Source organism: Gracilinanus agilis, chromosome 2 (genome assembly GCF_016433145.1).
Source record: "Gracilinanus agilis isolate LMUSP501 chromosome 2, AgileGrace, whole genome shotgun sequence".
Taxonomy (NCBI): domain Eukaryota; kingdom Metazoa; phylum Chordata; class Mammalia; order Didelphimorphia; family Didelphidae; genus Gracilinanus; species Gracilinanus agilis.
This window is the reverse complement of record NC_058131.1, coordinates 702,134,758-702,157,728: the sequence shown is the minus strand read 5'-3', so window position 1 is coordinate 702,157,728 and position 22,971 is coordinate 702,134,758. Positions and strand designations below refer to the sequence as shown.

Genomic DNA, 22,971 nt, shown 5'->3' with positions numbered 1-22,971 from the left:
AAAAACAATACAACCAAAATTAGAAGGAAAACAACAAACTGAAAGAATATTTTTATAACAAAACTCTCTGACAAAGGTTTAATTTCCCAAATATATAAGGAACTAAGTCAAATCTACAAAAAATCAAGCCAATCCCTAATCAACAAATGACCAAGGGACATGAATAGGAAGTTTTTACAGGATGAAATAAAAATTATCAATAAGCACATGAAAAAGTTTTCTAAATTCCTCTTGATTAGAAAAATGTGAACTAAAACAACTCTGAACTACCACCTCATACCTAGCAGATTGGCCAATATGACAGCAGAGGAAAGCAATAAATATTGGAGAGGATGTGGCAAAATTGGGACACTAATACATTGCTGGTGGAGTTGTGAATTGGTCCAACCATTCTTGAGGGCAATTTGGAACTATGCACAAAGGGCTTTAAATGAATGGCTGCCCTTTGATTCAGTCATAATACTGCTGGGTTTGTATCCCAAAGAGATAATAAGGGAAAATGCTTATACAAAATTATTCATAGCCACTCTCTTTGTAGTGCCAAAAAAAAATGAAAATGAGGGTGTCCATCAGTTGAGGACTGGCTGAATAAATTGTGGTGTATGTTGGTGATGGAATATTATTGTGCTGAAAGGAATAAAGAAATGGAGGAATTCCGTATAAACTTGAATGACCTCCAAGAATTTATGCAGAGTGAAAGGAGCAGAACCAGGAGAACATTGTATACATTATGGCACATTCAAATGTAATGGACTTTTATAGCAATAGTAGAGCAATGACCCAGCATAATCCAGAGGAAGTTAGGAGAAAGAATGCTATCCATATACAGAGAAAGAACTGTGGAACCAGAAATGCATTAGAAAAATATGTGATAGACCAAGTAGTAGTTTAGGGATGTGATTTGGGTTCTGATGTTAATCTGCTACTGCAATGTTTGATGTTAATCTCTACTGCAAATATGATTAATATGGAAATAGTTTTTTGACAATGATACATACCAGTGGAACTCCTTGTCAGCTTTGGGAGAGAGGAGGAGAAAGTTGGGGGGTGGGAGGAAGGTGGTGTGGAGGTGATCATGAATCATGTAACTATGGAAAAATATTTTAAATAAAAATTTAAAAAAAGAATACAAGTCATTGCCCAATTGACAAATGGTCAAAGGATATGAACAAGCAATTTTCAGATGAAGATATCAAAGCTATTAATAATCTCCAAAAATTCTATAAAAATATATAATAGAAAATTTTAAAAAATGTTCTAAATCACTCTTGATTAAAGAAATGCAAAATTAAAGCAGCTCTCATGTGCCACTTCACATTCATTAGATTGGCCAATATTATAGTAAAGGAAAGTGATAAATGTTGGAGAGGATTTGGCAAAATTGAGGCATGCATTCTAGAGGACAATATGGAAATATATACAAAGGGCTATAAAACTGTGGATACTCTTGGATCCTGTAATACCACTACTAGGTCTCTATACCAAAAATATCATTAAAAAAGAAGACAGAATCTAATTGTACAAAAATATATCAACTCTTTTTGTGGTGGTAAAGAATTGGAAATTGAGAGAATGTTCATGAATTGGAGAATGGCTAAACAAATTGTAGTACATATGTAGATGATGGAACACTGTAAGAAATGATAAGGAGGATGATTTCAGAAAAAGCTGCAAAGATCTACGTGAACTGATACAGAGTAAAATAATGAGAACTGAGAAAACACTACACAATAAAAGCAATGTTATACAAGAATCAATTGTGAAACACTTAGAGACTCTCAGCAATATAATGATCCAAGACATTTCTGAAGGATTTATGTGAAAGAATAGTATACCTCTCCAGAGAAGAACTATTGGAGTCTAATGCAGAACAAAACATATGATTTTTCATATTAGTTAACTTATGACTTTATCTTGGGAGTTTGGTTTTTTGTAAGTATTCTCTTAAAATAATGACCAATATAGAAGTATGTTTTGCATGATAATACATGTATAACCTTGAATTGGAGAATGGCTCAGAAATTTATAATTTAAGAAATATTAAAAAGATGGCTTCAGAGTAGAAGCAGGGTACTGAACTGTCCTAACCCACCTACACATGATACCTCAAAAGGACACAAAAACCAAATCTAAATGAATGAAGAAACACCACACTAGGGCACAGAACTGAAAGTACATGAGATGTGGGCATTTCCATGCTATAAGGGGATGAAATAGCTCTCACTAAAATGTGAGCTGATCACCTCCTCCCCCTAAACCACCTACAGTGCAAAAGCCAGTGCACAAGATTTAGAGCAAGTTTGGGGCTTTCACTAAGTTCTTGGAAGCTATCTGGGACCATCAGGGGCTGGCTCCTGGGAGCAGCCAGACTTAAGACCCAAAAAGACTAAAGAGGTGTAGACTTTGAATGCAGACCTTGATTGCTGACCTTGGGTGTGGACCTCAGGCAGAGGGGTGCTGGCCTATGGAAGCAGTGAGCTGAGACTCATAAAGGAGCCTCAGGCAAAGGAGAAATCAAGGGGACCACCAGGGGGCTTGACCCTGAGAACAGCTATAGGGAGCCATGCCTCTATATGATTTTTTGGGGTCCTGAGCGGCGTTGTGGCATAGGATGGTTAAGGCAGGAGAAAGAAAATGAGAGCAACTAGACTAGTGGTTAGCCCATGCTGTTCTGAATTCTGTGGGCTTGGGAGTTTATTATATACTGATTTCAAACAAAGAACACAAAAATAGTCACCATTGTAAGGGGGTAATAAATCACACATAATCCATTGAAGTCTAAAGAATAAAGGTGCAAAGACAAATGGTCAAATTTCAACCACCAACTTAGTAGGGGATAATTCTGGGAGAGGAAATACCCCATGGAGATGCTCACCAGTCAAATCCTAAAGGAGCCAGTTCTAATCTGAATATGCAATCTTATCTAAGTAACATTTGTTAGGATTCAGGCTTCTCAATTATCAAGGAAAGGAATCATTAACTCAGTAGATGCTGGTCTGCCACTTCAAAGCTCTCCAACAAGAATTCTAAGAAAGGTGGGGATCAAAGACTGAGTCAAAAGAGGAGCCTCAGATTTTTATCTTAGATGGCCCATTCTGTCTGACCTGACATGCAGTGCAGAAAAATCATACACACAATTTTACTTGTTGATGATTTTGTAATGGGATCCAGATAAAATATCTGTTACAGACTCTGTTTCTCTAAATGACTCTAATAGCCTCTTGGAGGGATCGAGTTGATTTTGGATTTAACCTACCTGCTGGTACCAGAGCTTTTTGGGGCTCAGGTGACCAGGATCAAACACAAAGACTGCCTCAGTCTGGATTGGTCACATAGGGAATCCAGATAACAGGCCCTAAATTTGATCCTATTTCTCCAATGGCTTTAATACATCAAATGGCTTCCCACAAACAGCTAGACTTGAGATCCCAGGAGCCTAAAGAGAGCAGACCTTGGGTGTGAGGATAAAGCTGAAAGGGTCAGCACTGTGCTGTGACTCAGACAAAAACTGCTCCACAGCTCTATAGATGGAGAGCCTGCCTGCCTCACCTAGACCTCTGACTGAGAAAGAAAAACAGCATAATAATAATGGCAAGCAATGCCTAAGAACTAACCAAAAGAAAACACAAGAGGAAAGCAGTAACACTCGATAACTTTTACACAGAAAAAATCCAGACAACAGAGCAGACACAAGAAAAGGACCAAACCTTCCCCAAAAAATGAAAATTGGTCACAAGCTCTTGAAGAGTTCAAATCCGAGAGCATGAGAAAGATGGAAGAGATTTGGCAAGAAAAGTGGGAAATAACTCAAAAGGAAATTAACTGATTTGAAATGATCCAACCATTCTGGGTGGCAATTTGGAGTTATGCCCAAAGAGCTCTAAAAGAATGCCTGCCCTTTGATCCAGCCATACCATTGCTGGGTTTGTACTCCAAAGAGATCATAGATAAAAAGACTTGTACAAAAATATTTATAGCCACACTCTTTGTGGTAGCAAAAAACTGGAAAATGAAGATATGCCCTTCAATTGGGGACTGGCTGAACAAATTGTGGTATATGCTGGTGATGGAATATTACAGTGTTCAAAGGAATAATAAACTGGAGGAATTCCATGTGGACTGGAAAGACCTCCAGGAATTGACGCAGAGTGAAAGGAGCAGAGCCAAAAGAACATTGTACACAGAGACTGATACACTGTGGTACAATCAAATGTAATGGACTTCTGTACTAGCAGCAATGAAATGACCTAGGATAATTCTGAGGGATTTATGGAAAAGAATGCTACCCACATTCAGAGAAAGAACTACAGAAGTGGAAACACAGAAGAAAAACAACTGCTTGAACACATGGGTTGATGTGGATGTGATTGGGAATATAGACACAAAACGACTGCACCAATGTAACTATAGATAATATGTAAATTAGTTTTGATTGATAACACATGTTAAAACCAGTGGAAATGTGAATCAGCTACAAGGGGAGGTGTTTGTGGGGTTTGAAGTGGAAAGTAAGAACATGAATCATGTAACCATGGAAAATTTTTCTTAAAAAATTAAAAAATTAAAAAACAAAAACAAAACAAATCAAAAGGAAATTAAGTTTAAAATACAGAAACTCCCAATTGGAGAAAGATGCCCCAAAGTCAAAAGAATTGATAAGGAAATTGGAGACCAAAATTAAAAAGCTGGAAAATGGATAGACCAAATTAAAATTGAAAATCAAAAGATTATAGCAGAACACCAGTCTCTAAAGACCAGAATTGGGCAAGTAGAAGCCAATGATCTCACAAGACAGCAAGAAATAATAAAGCAAAGTCAAAAGAATGACAAAATAGAAGGAAACATGAAAGATCACAATGACAGGATGACAGATCAAGAAAACAGGTCTAGAAGAGACAATTTGAGAATCATTGGTTTTCCTGAAAAAATCAGAAATTAATAGAAATTTGGACACCATACTACAATAAATTATGCAAGAAATTGCCCTGATGTTCTTCAACAAGAGGTCAAAATAGACATTGAAAGGATCTATAGATCACCCTCTACACTAAACCCTCAAAAGTCAACCCCCAGGAATATAATTGCCAAACTCAAGAGCTTCCAAGTTAAGGAAAAAATATTACAAGAAACCAGAAAAAGACAATTCAGATATCAAGGAGCACCAATCAGGATTACAAAGGATCTGGCAGCCTCCATATTAAAAGACCACAAAGCTTGGAATATGATATTCAGAAAGGTAAGAGAATTGGGTCTATAACAGTATATATCTAAAACCATCAACAAACATCATCTGTAATGGGGATAAATTAGAAGCATTCCCAATAAGATTAGGAATGAAACAAAGATGCCCATTGTCACCTCTATTAATTAACATTGTATTAGAAACACTAGCAGTAGCAATTAGAGAAGAAAAAGTAACTGAAGGTATTAAAATAGGCAGTGAGGATATAAAGCTATCACTCTTTGTGGATAATATGATGGTCTACTTAAAAACGTCCTAGAGAATCAACTAAAAAGTTAGTGGAAATGATCAACAACTTTAGCAAAGTAGCAGGATACAAAATAAATTCAGATAAATCATCATCATTTCTATATATTTCCAACACAGAGCAGTAGCAAGAGTTAGAGAGAGAAATTCCATTTAAAATCACCCTAGACAATATAAAATACTTAGGAATCTATCTGCCAAAACAAACAAAGGAATTATATGAACACAATTACAAAACACTTTCCACACAATTAAAACTAGATGTAAACAATTGGAAAAACATTGATTGCTCATGGGTAGGATGAGCTAACATAATAAAAATGACCATACTAGCCAAATTAATTTACTTATTAGTGCTACACCTATAAAACTACCAAAAAAACTTTTTTTACTGAATTAGAAAAAACTATAACAAAGTTCATTTGGAAGAGATTAAGGATATCAAGGGAAATGACAAAAAAAAACATAAAGGAAAGTGGCTTAGCAGTACCAGATCTTAAACTGCACTATAAAGCAGTTGTCATCAAATCAATATGGTACTGGCAAAGAGACAGAAGGGAGAACCAGTGGAATAGACTTGGGGTAAGTTACTTCAGCAAGACATTGTACGATAAACCTAAAGATCCTAGCTTTTTGGACAAAAACCCACTATTTGACAAAAACTGCTGGGAAAATTGGAAAACAGTATGGGAGAGATTAGGTCTAGATCAGTAGTTCCTAAACTTTTTTGACCTTTCCAGAAAAAATATTACTTAGCCCCCTGGAAATTATTATTTTTTTAATTTTAATAGCAATTAATTAGAAAGATAAGTGAACCTGTGGCCATCACTGCTCCCCTGGATCACTACAGCACCCACCAGGGGGTGGTAGCACCCACTTTGGGAATCACTGTTCTAGATCAACATCTCACACCCTATACCAAGATAAATTCAGAATGGGTGAATGATTTGAATATAAAGAAGGAAACTATAAGTATAACCATAATTAACACATGAAAAAGTATTCTTAATCTCTTATAATTAGAGAAATGCAAGTAAAATAAACTCTGAGGCATCACCTCACACCTAGAAGATTACCTAACAATACAGCAAAGGAAAGTGGAGAATGTTTGAGGGGACATGGCAAAATTGGGACATTAATGCATGGAGTTGTGAACTGTGAGTTGTGAATTGATCCAACTATTCTGGATGGCAATTTGGAACTATGCCCAAAGGCTTTAAAAGACTATATGCCTTTTGATCCAGCCATAGCACTGCTTGGTTTATACCCCAAAGAGATAATAAGGAAAAAACTTGTAAAAAATATTTATAGCCGCACTCTTTGTGGTGGCAAAAAATTGGAAAATGAGGGAATGTACTTCAATTGGGGAATGGCTGAACAGATTGTGGTATGTGTTGGTGATGGAATACTATTGTGCTCGAAGGAATAATGAACTAGAGGGATTCCATGTGAACTGGAATGACCTCTGGGAATTGATGCAGAGTGAAAGGAGCAGATCTAGGAGATCATTACAGAGACTGATACACTGTGGTACAATCAAATGTAATGGACTTCTGTAGTAGTAGCAATGCAATGACCCAGGGCAATTCTGAGGGATTTATGGAACAGAACACTACCCACATTCAGAGGAAGATCTACAGAAGTGGAAACACAGAAGAAAAACAACTGCTTGAACATATGGGCTAATGGGGATATTATTGGGGAGGTAGATACTAAACGATAACTCTAGTCCAACTATCAATACTATGGAATTAGATCTTATTCAATGATACATGTAAAATCTGGTGGAATTGTGAGTTGGCTACAGGGGGCAGGGGAGTTTGGGGGAGAGGGAAAGAACATGAAATATATAACTATGGGAAAATACTCAAAATAAAATAAAAATTTTAAATTAAAAAAATAAAGACATCTAATTTCTCATATAAAAAAGAAAGAAATGTTAATACTATAATTAGGAAAATATATCTTTTAATTTAAAAATTTAAAAATCAAAGTAATATAAATCACTCTGTTTGAGGGTATAGTCAAAGTGGATTGCCAATAAAATATTACTTTGCAGAATAATTTTTATAATCTCATGTATTTAACAAATAAATAGTTGCTTATCAATGCACTGAAAACTATGCAGACACAAACAAGCATTGATCTTTGAGGATGCTTGTAAGACATATATGATGATGATCAGATAGTAGTTGAGAGGTATAACTTCGTATTTTGAAAACAATGTATTAAAATAAATAGAATGGGAAAGCTTCCTTAGAAGGAGGCCACTATGTAAGGAATAATGGATATGGATAATATTCAATAATAATATAGATGGAAAATAATAAGGCCTGGGTTTAAGCTATTACTTCTGTGTTTATTGTGTGTGAGAGCACAGGCAAAACGTTTCCCCATTCTGTCTTATTTTTATCATGTCTTAAGTGGAAATAATAATATTGACAACACTGAAGTTCTGAAATTGGAAATCAACTGCAAAAATTGTATACAAACTTTTAAACAGAAAATCTCAGATTTGAACCCAGGTCTTCTGACTCCAAACCCAGTGTTTATTAAACCATTTTGGGCAATTCTATCTAAAAGATGACTCTGAACCCATGGACCTAGATTACTAGGAGAACAGTTATATAATTATTCCATTAACAGATATGGCATGGGCAATAGGAAATACTGGTTAAGGCAAGAAGGCAGAGAGCAGAGGGGCAACCATATTTTGGCAAGCAAAGCTTTTTTCCCCCCAGGGTGCTGAAAATTCATAAGTTTCCTATAACTACAATAGTCAGGCATCTTGGAATAGTGACTGAAGAGTTGGTTTCTTAGTTCAATAGATGTCACTTCAAATCTTGTTTCTATCATATGCAGGGCTCCAAGTTCCTGGACAAATAACTTGACATCAATGTCTTAGGAAAGTCTCTAATATTATAACTCACCTAGCGATTTGCAATGGCTTGCAAGGATGCTTCCTCAGCAGGAGTTCACTATATGAATGAATTCACAGGTCCAGCACCATTCACATTTAAAAAAAAAGAATGGAAGGTACTGTCAAAGTACCAAAGCTCACCAGAATTGACAAAAGGCTTTTGGGTTGTTCATTTTTCATAAAAATAATATAAAAGGAAATCTTTGGGCCCATTAATTAAATAGATGTGTCTAACTCACTACAATTTATTGGCAGCAGTGTTGGGTAGGAACTGGAAGCAGAAAAAAATATTATTTTAATATTCTATTCCTTTTTTACAAGAGAAGGCATTAAAATTTAAGGGAATGAGGACCAGCTTCACAAGCAAATGCTTTGCTATACTCCTTGTCTGACTTCAAATGTTTATTAACCTATTAACTTATGGTGTAAACATGTGCACTCTGTGATAGCTCTAGTCTCTAGGGCTTCATTGGTACTGCCATGGGGCAGCCATGAGTACAAGGAGTTGGAGAAAAAATGGCAACTGTAAAGAGAAGCTTATTTTTCAAATACTGGTAAGGAACACTCAGCAGGAATATGTATTATAGGAGATGGGGCTGCTTACATTTTCTTAGAAAATTTTCAATCCTCCCACTGATTTAATTTACCTGACACAAATGACATAATAGGATGAGAAGAATAGTCCTTTTTTCTTCCTTTATGCTCTTCTGTTTGGTCAAATTCTAAAATCAGGCTCTATTCGCAAGATGAACTAATATCCTTCAGGTCTCTAGAAAAACTGAGTGCTGGATCTTGGCCCTAAATTTTCCTATTGTATTATTTGGAGGCAAAAGTGTGTGTGTCTGTGTGTGTCTGTGTGTCTGTGCATGTACAAATAGTACTATGTATTTATATGTACACAAACAGAATATGTGTGTATATACTCATATACATACATATGCGTGTATATACACAGGACAGCTATATGGCACAGTTCATAGAGCTCTGCTTCTGGAGTCAGGAGGGCCTGATTTCAAATTCCACATCACATACTTACTATGTGTGTGACCCTGGGCAAGTCACTTTACTTGCCTACCTCAATTTCCTCATATGTCAAATGAGCTGGAGAAGAAAATAGCAAACAATTCCAGTATATTTTCCAAGAAATGGGTTCAGAAAATGTTGGACATGACTAATAAACTAAAAAAATACACATTAAGTATCCAAGTGTATTTCCTATTTATAGAACTGAAGATTCTTATAGTAGAGAAAAAAAATCACTTTGGAGATCAATCTGGCAATAAATATTACAATGTAAACAATCATAAAGTTGGTGGTTTCATTTGACTCATTGTTGGTCTTTATTCTAACAAATGACAAAAAATGACTCATTGGAATGAAATGTTGATATATGTTTCATTTTAATTAAGTGAAAAATTAGAAACAAACTATATTAGTAATACATGAAAAATAGCTGAATAAATGAAGGTGCACAGAAGTTAATACAGTTCCTCTGATGTGACAGCAGAAAGATTATGTTGGACCCTATGTTTCAATTTTTGCAATGAAAAAATAGCCAATGAAAACTCTGACCATCTATACTAAGGTTAAATGTCTACCGAAATTATGGATTAAAAAGAAATTTTTAAAAAAAGTATGTACAAATTGATGTGGATTGTTGTCACCAATTTTAAACAAGTAGTGCATTCTTCATTAAAATTCTCTCTGTTTTTGAAATGATAAGTTATCACAGGCTTTCTTATAATATTTCATCTGAACTTATCAGTGCAAAGAAACTGACAAAACATCTTTAGGAAAAATAGCAGCTACCAATGGTGAGGTTTATTTGAATGCTAAAGAAAACTTAATCATTTAAACATACAGACTATCCCCTACCCATCCTACCCTCTCCCCTCCATCCCCATATAGTCTTAGTAGCTTCCAGTAAAACACCTCCCCACTTCCCAAGGAGTACCTTCAGTGGGAAAAAAGAGTAACATTAACAATTTGACAAAAGGCACAGAAGGGGAGAACTAAAAGAGCATAGGATCAGGTATCAGAAAGCCTGATGAGTTCTTGGCCTAGCTCTCACATGTCAAATGATCATGAAAGACATGGCTTCAAGAACACAGAAGGTAATAGCCATTTCATTCTTTACCCTACTCAGACTTTATCTGAAATGTGCTCTCTGAACTACATTTTAGGGAGGACATTGACAAGCTCCACCACACCTAGAGCAGGATTCTAAAACATAAAGATAGATAGATGATAGATAGATATATAGATAGATAGATAGATAGATAGATAGATATAGATAGATAGATAGATAGATAGAGAGAGAGAGAGAGAGAGATAGATAGACAGATGGATGGAGATAGATAGAGAGATAGAGAGATAGATAGACAGATGGATGGAGATAGAGAGAGAGATAGAGATAGATGGATGGAGATAGATAGATAGATAGATAGATAGATAGATAGATAGATAGAAAATAAATAGATAGACAGATAGATGGAGAGATAGATAGGTAGATAGATTCCCATTTCTTTTGTTTCTGTATACCATATTTATTTCTGGCCCTGCTATGCCCCCCATTCAATTGCAAACTTCTAGAGGGTAAGTATTATTTTATTTGTTGCATTTGTACTCCAAGCTTATAACATGTAAAGGTATTTAATAGATGATTGTTGAATGAGTGATTAAGAGTTTGCAGGAGGAAGAAAAGATTGATATGTGTAGGGTTAAGTGCATGTATGTATACATATGTGTGCCTCTGTGTGTCTATTTAGGGTGAGGGTATTGCTTTCAAGTACTTAAATGGTGATCTTAGTGAAAAGAGTTGAATCTTGTTCTGCTTGGCCCTAGGGGATAGACCTTGGGAACAATGAGTAAAAGGAGCAGAGAGGCATATTTAAAGATGTTAGTAAACTAGCATTTATTGAGCTCCTACTTTATGGTAGGCACTGTGCTAAGTATAGACTAAAGTATTGTTAATACTTATTCTATATAATATTATCCAACATTATCCAAAAATGTTTAGGCAACTCTGGAGCTAATGGATTTCCTAGTTGAAGGCCTTTAAGGGATTAGTTTTCCACTTGTCTGGAAAGTCACAGAGAAGGAACAGCTAAGTGGCTCAATGGATAGAGCCAAGACTAGAGAGGAGAGGTCCTAGGTTCAAATCTGGCCTTAGACACTTCTTAGCTTTAGGACCATAGACAAGTCACTCAACTGGAACTGCCTAACCCTTACTTCTTTTCTGCCTTAGAACTAATACTTAGTATCTACTCTAAGACAAAGGGTAAAGATTTTTTTAAAAAGTCATAGAGGAGGTTCCATTGAGGTAGAATTTAGACTATGTGTCCTTTTAAATCCCTTCCAGCTCTGATATTCTGTGATTATTTTTTAACTTGTCTAGACTTTAGTATTTAAGTCAATAAAAAAAAGAGAAAAAAACTATGAATATTTTGGAATCAGAGGATCCTTTCCAGGTCAAAAGAACTTTGTTTCTATGTTATTGATATGCTTTTATGATTCCATTCATTAAAAGTTTTCTGAAAATATTTCTTTCAGATAATGTAAATGCAAAAGAGCTCTTTTCAAGGACAAGCACTGTATATATTCTGTCATTGTATCACCAAGTATCTCTAACATTGCCTAATATATAGGAGATGTTCAATTCATGAGTGGTTAATTGATTATAAGATTGAACAGTATCCAGTAGGCAAAGAGCAACCAATTCAAATTCAGATATTATTTTCCACTTTGGACCAAATTCTGTAGTCACACCAAAAGGAAATATCAATCACAAATTGGTTGGGTTTGCTTTAGTCTTTGAGCACATTTTGTCTTCTCCATTACTGTTTATTACAACATATACCACATTTTATCTCCAAGGACAATTGATTCATTCTTTACAATTGGGCCGGGAGAACCTCTGCCATAAATCTTAGTAGCTGCTTTATTTTAAATAATAAGCCTTTTGAAAGATTACAATACCATTTATCATGGATGCCCACAGAGTTCTAACTGCAATTAATAACATCACACAGTATGTAGGTATTATGCTCTTGTAATCTACTTACTATCTGGATCAGCTTGTGTGCCATGATCGGACTGCTCACTCTTAAACTGCTTGGGAGGTATGACTTTGTTTTAGGGTACAAGTACAGAGAGATAAAATCCCCTGTTACTGTTGCTAAAAGTGACCTCCCCAAAATTCAAGATACTATGTGCAAGGGAGGTATGGACAATGAGGGAATACACTGTCTTCTTCAGAAGCATATGGCCCTGGGCCACAGGTCGGAGATTTACAAAAAGAGGAAACATCCAAGGTCACCTAATTTAATTTCTACAATTGTAGGTGAGGATACTGAGGCCCTCAGAAGTGATGCAACTTTATCCAAGGTCACATAGGAAGGAATGAAATGTGTCTATTAAGCATCTACTATGTCTAGTCATCCTGTCAAGTGTTTCATAAATATCTCATTTTTTCCTCACAAAAGCTTTATGAGATTACTTACTATTATTAGTCTCATATTACAGGAGAGAAAACTGAGGCAAATAGAAGTGATTTTCTAAGGATCATACCCAAAGCTCCATTTGAAGTAAAGACATTCTGACTTCAAATCCAGGGCTCTAGATAAGATACATCAGAGTGAAAAATCAAACCCAGATCCCTAACCTCAAATCTCCAGATATTATTTTTCCAACCTATCTATTATTTTTTTCAACAATTCACATCGCTGGCTTCCTAGCCACACTAAGATAAATATTATGATAGCAGAGTCTGGGTTAATAAAAAAAATGAGAAACTAGGAAAAATCTATCCCTTGTTGAAAGACAGCAACTCTAGAGTTGATCCCTAAAGTCTTTGGAATTTCCTAGGACCTGGCAGAGATTGGGCTCTCTTGGTATAACTCACAGGAGTCCATAATCATTTGCACACCACAATGAGAAATTGCCATTAGGAAGAAATTATTCTCCAAGGGGAGAAGAATTTAGAGAAGAGATTCTAAAAACATTTCTTTGGACAGGGAGTTCATATATTAGAAGCCTGTATTACTAACTTAGAAATAGACATCAAGAGATATTGACTTGGTAATACAATGAACTAGTGACATGGAAACTCATATCCCCTGATTCTAAATCCAGTACACCATCCACTAATGATGCTGTCAGCATTTGACCAATCCAGGAGTTAAATGTACACAATACCAGGAGGATGTATTGAAAGGGGGTGGGAGGTGGGAAGCAACCAAAATAAAAGGTAGACAAAACAACCAGAATTTATTTCATAAAAATATTTATTTATTTATTTGATTGTTTATTTATCTGTTTGCTTATTTGTTTGTTTGTTTGCTTGTTTATTTTTTTTGTTTATTTATTCATTCAACCATTTATTTATTTATTTGTTTGTTTGTTTGTTTGTTTATTTATTTATTTACTTAGAATAGTATGACCACTATGCATACCACAGCTTCTTAAAACCACAGGTGAAAGCTTGATGGTAGATGGGCATCAAAGGAGGAAGACAGCCCTGAGAAAGACTCAGCAAGGCCCCACAACTCACACTAAAACCAAGAACACCTAAAAAATAGACAACATCTACTTTAATACAGAGAATGACAAATTTGAACATATATATTTCAAATGGCAAATCCAAATTTGTCATTCTATGTATTAAATTTTTCATATTCATTTTCTTTTTATATGGTATTATTGTTGCTTTTTCCTTTTATTTGGTATTATTGTGAAGCACAAGTATGGCACTGTCCAGTGTCACACTTCTGCCTCATAATAATAATACCATATAAATAGGCTAGGATAGAGATTGGATTCATGTTTTCACTGATAGACATCTCCTAATAAGGAAATTTCCTTTATCAATATAGTTCAGAACCTTCTCTGTAACCTATAGTCATGAAAATGGCATAGGGCCCTAAGAGATAAAGTTACTTGTCCATGGTAGAATAGGATAAATAATCATGGAATCTGATTCCTTACTCTAGCTAAACCCTTTGCCCTTTTTTACCCAACTCCTTGTGTGAGCCAGTTTATCTTTATGCTACCCTCTACTCTTAAGTTCTCTGTACCGGATGCATCTTGCAACATCACCACAAAGCTAGTGTGTGTCACAGAGAGGATGCAGAGGAACTTAAGTATTATAGATATTATTGTCTACATTGCAAAAATCATGTTGAGCCCCATTGATTTTATTTTTAAAATTTATTTATGTTCCACATTTTATAAAACTAAAGAAAACAAGCATTTCTATGTACAAAGAAAAAGAAGAAAGTACACAAATAAGATTACAGATCTCCTATATATTTAACTTATTTTTCTTTTTATCTAGATAATACAACCAGTCTACAAGTGTTCCAGCCCTCCCTACCCTTCATATATCACAGAATATATTGTCAGGAAGATCAGCATGTATATAAAGTGTTGGTTTTTTTTTTATGTTTAACCTTTCTGATTACTTTCTGGAGATATCATTCATTTTATTCTTCTGGCATTAATTCTGTGGCTGTGTGGAATGTTTTTCTGGCTATATTCATTTAACTGTTCATTTGTATATTTTTTTACCAGTTTTTAAAAATTTTTTTATCATTTCTAATGGTGCAGTTGTATTCCATTGCAATCATGTACCAAAATTTGTTCAGTCATTCTCCAAATGATAGGCATCCCTATAGTATCCAATTCTTTGCCACTACAAAGAGAGCTAATATAAATATTTTGGAACAAAAAGGTTCCTTTCCTTTCTTCCTGATCTTTGGAAATAGAACTAGTAATAGTATTGCTAGGTCTAGAGGTATGCACAGTTTCCAAAATGCACCAACCATGCATTAGTGTCTACCTTTCCCCCCTCCCCCTTCCTCTCCTACATTTGTTATTTTGTACTTTTGCTACTTTAGCCAGTTTAATGGGTATCACAGTTGTTTTTGTTTTAGAATTTTGTTATAATTTCTCTAGTCAGTAATTATTCAAATCATTTTTTTTTCATAAATCTGTATATGGCTTTGATTTCTCTATCCAAAAGTTGTCTGTTGATGTATTTTACCCATCATTTGTAGGATGGCTCTTATTCTTATGAATCTGACAAAGTTCTCTATGTACTTTAGCTATGAGACCTCCTTTTCATCTTGACAACATTTATTTTATTTATACGCAAAACTTTTAGATTTTACAATGTTCAACATCTCTTGTGATTCATAAATCATTCTCCTATCTATAAATCTGATAGGTGGTATTTTCCCTTTTCTAATTTCCTCATGATATCTCCTTTTATGGCTAGGTCATGTATCCACTTTGATCTTAGTTTAAAGATTGGAGTAAGATATTGGTCTAAAACTAGCTTGTGCCAAACTAATTTCCAATTATCCCAGCAATTTTTACCAAAAGTTATTTCATTTCCCAAAAAACATGAATCTATAATTCTGTCAAAAATTACTATAATCTTTTATTGCTATTTGTTGTATATATCTTTTATTCTTTGATCTACCTTTCTATGTTTTATCCAGTACTAGATAGTTTTGATAATTACTGCTTTATAATACAATTTTAAATCTGGTACAGCAAGACCTTCCTTTATGTTTTTCTTTTCATTAATTCTTTTGATATTCTTGATCTTTTATTCTTCCAAATGAATTTTGTTATCATTTTTCTAACAATAAAATAATTTTTGGTAATTTAATTGAGATAACATAAATAAGTAGATTAGTTTAGGTAGGATTATCATTTTAATTTTATTAATTCTACCTACCCACTAACAATTATTTCTCCAATTATTTTAATGTGACTTTGTGTAAAAAGTGTTATTTGGCCTCATTAATTCTAAATGATGTGTATGTGATCAGGGAGTTAATAAATATGGAGGTAGAGCTTGAGTCAAGCTCTTCTTGGTACAAGATCCAGCAGTCTATCCACTATGCGATGCCACCATTCAGAAGTCTAAATGTGTCTGCTTAATTCCATATTAGTTTCTCTGGTAAAATTCCTTACTATTTTATATGATCATGTGTAGAAGTTGTGATCCTATGAGGAAGTTCACATGAAAACTATATTTTCTTAGAACAAGATATTATTATTAGTCATATTATTATAATTATTTTGGTGAGTAACCTGATAAATGACACACTGGGAACAATGACAATAGCAAAGGATTACCTGCTGTAGTAGGAATCTTTTCTCTGTATTGATCAAAGAAATGATTTCCCCCATTCTTTACTCTCTACTGATATAGCTGGTTATATTTATAAGGGACAGAAAAAAAGTCACCAAATGGGGTTGAGTTGCATACCCTACCTCAGGTTGCAGCTTTTTGTTGAATAATCATTTCTATGATCTTATCTTTTCACCCCCCCAATGTATGTTGTAATCATTACTATAATAAGAAATCAAGCCTAAAATTCAAATATTCCTGGGAGAAAGAACACATGATTTGAAATTTCCTTAAAGTATAAAAACATATCATGGGATATAAGATTTTCTACTCATTAATAAATATATCATAAGATGTAAATACCCTATATCATACATTAAAACAAAATATCATTAGATTTAAATGCTAGAAGAAACCTTGGTAATCATCTAGTCTAACTCATAGCAAAAAAATAATTAAAAAATAAAAATAAAAAACACTTATTTTGTAGCCAATTAAAATATCTGTATTACTTTTGCCTTAAGATTCAAATGAGGGGAAACTTCCCAACTCATGAGGCAATCCACTCTCCTTTGGGTCAGCTCTACTTGGTAGGGAGTTGTTTTATTTTTTTCTTGACAACAAACCTGAATCTCCATCTTTAACTTCTACCCCTGACTCATAGTTCTGCCCCTATATAATGGTCTTTTAGATACTTTTATTCAAATATGTCCCTACTGAAAGAGAAAGAATAAGAATTCATATAGTGTCTGCTATGTGCCAGACACTATATTAAATGCTTCATAAATAATATTTCATTTGATCACAATGTACTTTCTTACTGGCCACCTTAGGAATTTAACCAAAAAATGGAAAATGTTTTTATACAAAACAGGATAGAAAATTTGGGATCTTCAATGAAAACACATTTTTTAAGCACTCATTGTACACTCAGGTAGGACAATGTTCTCTAAAGCCTTAGATATTAAGTCAAAAAGACATGAAAGATCATTTAATTTAGACATTCCATTTTAAGCATGATGAAGAAATGAGGTCCAGAAGAGTTAACTTGATTTCTTATAGTCACAGAAGTTAAAAATATGAGAGCTCAGATTTGAAGCCAAGGTGAGGGCTTTCTTCCTTATTCTCTGCTCCCTCTCAAGTTCACTATTTTTATTTGTTTGTTTCTTTGTTGATTTATTTGTTGTTAAAGCTTATTCAATGCAACCACCATCTACAATCAGCTTTCCCCAGTTGTCAGCACTCATCTCTTAATTACCTTGAATTTCTTTGTTTCTTTGTTTTGTCTGTCACTAATTTTTTTTTTCATTATCAGGAGTGCCCTGTAAAGGACTTTCTCTGACAGAGAAGATAGGCACTTTGTAATCCCTGATTTTCCAGAATTGTTTTGGGGCATTTTAGGTTAAATGGCTTGACCAGAATAATACAACAAGAATATTGTGGATGTAAGAATTGATCTGCTCCCTGCTTCCTGGAGACCACCTCTATCCCTTAAACTCTAACTTTGCATTTGCATTTAGTCCACATACATGTTATAGTTACTTTTGTGTATACTTGTTTCTTCCCAGTAGAACATTAGATTCTTAAGGGGAAGGTCAGTTTTTACTTTTGTCTTTATAGTTTCAATATCTAGCATAGAGCCAGGCACTGTAGTGGGTCATTAATAAAAGCTGTTTCATTATTGGAGTTGCTAGTTTCTCTGACCATCTACTCTCAAACATTTTTTATGTTGGTACCTCCCTACCCCTCAAAATGCATTAATCCATCAATCAATAAACATCTATTAAGTGCCTACTGTGGTGTCACACACTGAGGATTCTCACAATATTGTGGGGGAAACAACATGCAAATAAATATATGCAAAGCCAACTACATAAAGGATCATCAGAAATAAATAAAAGAGGGAAAATACTGTATTAATGAGAGTTTAAGGAAGACTTTCTATTGAAGGTAGGACTTTAGTTGAGTCTTAATGGAAGCCAGGAGTTTGGTATTTTGAGAGGAAGAGCAAAAGCATTCTAAACATGGGGGATGGCCAGAGAAAGTACATGGAACAGAGAAATGGAACATTTTGTCCTTTAACAGCCAGGAGGCCAGTGGCCCTGAATCTAAGAGTATGTATTTGGACGTAAGATATAAGAAGCCTGGAAAGGCAAGAGGGAGTAGTTTATGAAGAGTTTTATATGCCAAAGAGAGTAAATTTTATAACTTTTCTATTTATGTTGGGGGTCATTTCATTTTAGAGGATATAAGAAATAATTTTTCTTTTTTTTTTTCATTTTAGGACCCAACTATAATCACTTAGTCATGACTTAGCATAGAAACCAGATACCTGAATTAACTGAACACAAATGTCTTCAATAATTTTTACTCAGAGAGTCCCTCTGTTTCATCTACCCTTCAAGAGCACTTGTTAATTCCTGACAAAGTACTCCTTTTCCATTTTGCTGCCATTCATGTCTGCTTGATTTAACCACTACAGAATAGGCACAAGATACCAGGATCCCCCAAAAGAGCTTCATTTGTTATGCTTTTAACATAAACATTTCAAATTCTTATTACCTGTGGCTGTTTAAGGCAGCAACTCTCACAGTCCATGATAAGCAAGAAAGCATTTCATTTCCACAGAATTTACTATCATAATTTATATGACATGAAGTATATTTCACCAGGGGAGACTCAACATTCTTAAGAAAAATAAACTTCTTAAAAGGAAGGTAGTCTCACACAGTTAAGTAAATTTAAGAGATGCTAGATAGTGAACAAACATGAGCACACTAGAATTAAGAGAGCCATTTCTTGAAGCAGAAGTTTTGAGTTTGAATCTCTGCTCTGTCTCTTTTTTTAGGACAAACAAGTGCTTGTTTGTCCTAAATAAATAAAACAAATCATTTGGTCTTTCTTGACGTCATTTGTATTTTCTGGCAAAGAAGTTAATGGACCAGATGATACCTGAGTTTTCTTCTAAATCTAAGTCACTTGATCCCAAATTTAAAATTAATATAATGACTTCTTCAATTAATAGATTTTAACAGAGCTATGAGGGACCTTAGAAATCTAATAATTACTTCATTTTGAGGAGAACAAAGACAAAGTCAAGTGGATCTTCTAAGGTAATAATTTGAACTATATTTTTCAATATTCCACTAAACCTGAAATATCATTGATGTGGGTATTCCTTTCATTGGTGAGATGAGAAGCAATTCATACCTATCAGTCCTATGTGAATATTATCCATATTCTCCAAAAATTTGCTTTGTAAACCCACTCAATTAGAAATGAGTCTTCCTTGAGTACTCTTCACATTGAGAGTATGCCAACTGACCATGTGAGCTATTCATCCTTTAGCCTTCAAATTTCGCACAGTTCAAATCCTAGTAATCACTGCCTACAAAAGACTAGAATGTTATTTTCCCTTTTTCTAAAATTTTATTTCCTCTTTTATAGTCTCCCTTTCTATTACATCACATTAGTAAAATTCAGTTTACATATTAATTTCCTTCAAGCAACCTACATTTTACATTTCTGCTATTTACTCAAATCCCAAGATCTCCCATCTCCTGTTACTTCAGTGATACACAATGAAGATAATATCCTTGATTTTGTCATCACCCACAAGTGTTCTAAGTATAGCAATGCAATAATTCCTTTGTCTGATCATAATTTGTGACATTTACTCTCTCTATATACTTGATGTTTCTCAAAAAAAAAACACCTTACTTTCTGCCTTAGAATTGATACTAAGAATCAGCTCCAAGACAGAAGAATGGTAAGGGGTGGGGCATTAATGATGAACCTGTGGCACAAGTGCCGAAGATGCTACACAGAGCACTCTCTGTATGCATGTGGCAGCCCTCCTTCCACCTGAGTTCATTACTAAAAATACAGAGGAACATGATCAGAGATGTTTCCTTCTCCCTCTCCATCATGCCTGATGACATTATTTCATATCACCTATTCCTCTGCCCAGCATACCAATGGGAAAACACAGGTGATAATGTGGGTGGCTCATACATGACAGAACTGGAGGGAAACATAGAGCTCAGGTCACTCCCGTTTCCCTCTCTACTCTTGCTGAGGACATTCCTTATTTCACCAACTCTTCTCTTCTACCCAGCAGCCCACTGTGAGCATTTCCTCCCTCCGCTGTGTGGGGTAAGGGTTATGGCAAGGTGCACCCTACACTTGGTGTAAGGGAGGGGAGCAGTACTTGGTCTGGGGGGCGGTTTGGGGGCAGGACCCAGCACTCAGTTTCAAAAAGGTTTGCCATCAATGGGCTAGGTAATAGTTGCTAAGTAACTTGCTCTGGGTCACACAGCTAGGGAGTGACTGAGGTCACATTTGAACTCAGGACCTCATGTCTATAGGCATGGCTCTATATTGAATGAACCACCTAGCTGTCCTGGCTTGATTGTTTCTTAATGCATTCTTTGAACCTACAGTGATCTCTAATTCCTTTATCCTTTTTCTTTGTTGTTTTGTTTTGTATTTTTAGACCATGATCCTTTTTCTGGCTATATTCTTTTATCCTCACTCTGTAAAAATCTTGACAAACCATTTATTTTCTACCCAGGCTTCCATTCTCAAATACCTTTACCCTTTTTCTTTCTAGCACTTCTTATAACTTACCAAACGCCAATCCTATATCCATACCACCATCTTCCTTTATATTTCCTACTTACTATTAGATGAACTGAAATATAAGAAATTATGAAACCATGTTGACTGGATCTACTGAAAATTTATATCATATGATACCAACTAAGTCTTCATTTTAGCAGAGCATTCTTTGCTCTGATATTCATTTTTTCCTAATCTTCTTCCCCTTCCTAGAAACTGAAGTGGTGAATAAGGAGGGAGGTGGGGGGGGCGTTGTTAAGAAAGATGAGTTGAGGGTAAGTATATTTGCAATTATCTTTTAAAATCAATATTTCTTGATCAAAAAGTATTCAAAAAACTAAAAGAACCTAGGGAGCCAATCCTCTACTGGAAAGAATCTTGTTTACAGAAGGCTTTGATTCTCACTCAGTTCCTAAAGGAACTAAAAAACATTGGGGGGGGAGGGTGGAATCTAGCCTACATTTAAGTAATGGGAACCAGCATAGCTACTTTATAACTATTTATGTATAGGCCTTCACTTTCATTAAAATGTAATATTCATAAGGGAAGAGGATATCTAATTTTTGCTTCTCCTTTGTATCCTCAGCGATTGGCATAGTACTTTACAAATCATTATTGCAACAACAAATGACTTAATAAATAAAAAAAAGATTAATTAATTATGTAACATGTCTATGGCTCCCAAACAGTCTAGGGCTGTTGTAACTCCAGGTCCAGGGGCAAACTTCCAGGAGTAGCAAGAAAATTTAAAATTTGGGCCATAATCACAGCAAAGTCTTGGCTCAAGATAATTCATAGTTCCTACATTAGATTTTGCTACATTCCTTTCAATGATATTCTCAAATGCCGAAAATATGGTTTCTTGTCCTTTTGGCTACCCTAATGAATCCTCTAATTTGAGACATTATACCTTTGAAAATTTGGAGTTTTGATGACTATTGTCATAAAAAGCAATTATCATGTGAAAACCTCTGTAGGACAAGAAATGAGGTGGTGGTGTTCAATCTAATTCCAGAAAGAGAGGTATTTTACAGTACTCAACAGCTCACACATCCCATTAATAAGTAACTATGGTTAAAAATGAAATAAAAAATGCCACAAAAGCTTATGTGTATATATATATATATATATATACTATATATATATGTATGGCTATTAAGTTACTGTAACATAAATAATTAAGTTATTTGTTATTGTTACATCATTAGGTCAATTAACAGAATAATGAGGTGTTTTGGGGGGACCTAGGAATGCCATGAAAAAATCATCAAGACATAAAGGGTACTGTGAATGAGAGAGTTTGGAAACTTTTATGATATGTTCCAGGCACGGTGGAAACAAAGATAAAAAAGAGATTGTTTCTATTCTTAAGGAGCACCCAAAGACTGAGCAGAAAAATCAGAAACAAGTGATGGGATATAGCAAAAAATGCCCCCCAAAAATGAATGCCCAAAGATCAAAGTAGAAATCTTGATTTAAACATCTAGCTGATATGGGAATAAAACAACAGAGAGATTCATAAATATAGAAGGAAGAATAAGTGAAAAACTTCAAGGGAAACTGGAACACTGTGCACAGAAAGTATAGCATGAAGGAAAATGAATCCAAAATCAGAGATCAAAAAGAGGGTTTGTGGACTCCCCAGAGATCTTGGAACAATATCAGAGAACTCCAGAATGGTTCTAAAAATAAATGCAACTTAAAAAACAAACATTAGATACAATAAAAATTCAAAATTAAGAGTTATTTGATTATATTTTTAAATTGCATAACATGTTATTGAGAATTAACAATGCATAA

At 34.7% G+C, this 22,971-nt stretch overlaps 1 protein-coding gene across 1 annotated transcript in view; it reads right to left on the bottom strand.

The window, feature by feature from the left end:
* CTNNA3 (catenin alpha 3) overlaps nt 1-22,971 on the bottom strand; it is a 2,010,564-nt gene that overhangs the window by 683,473 nt on the left and 1,304,120 nt on the right. The window lies entirely within an intron of this gene.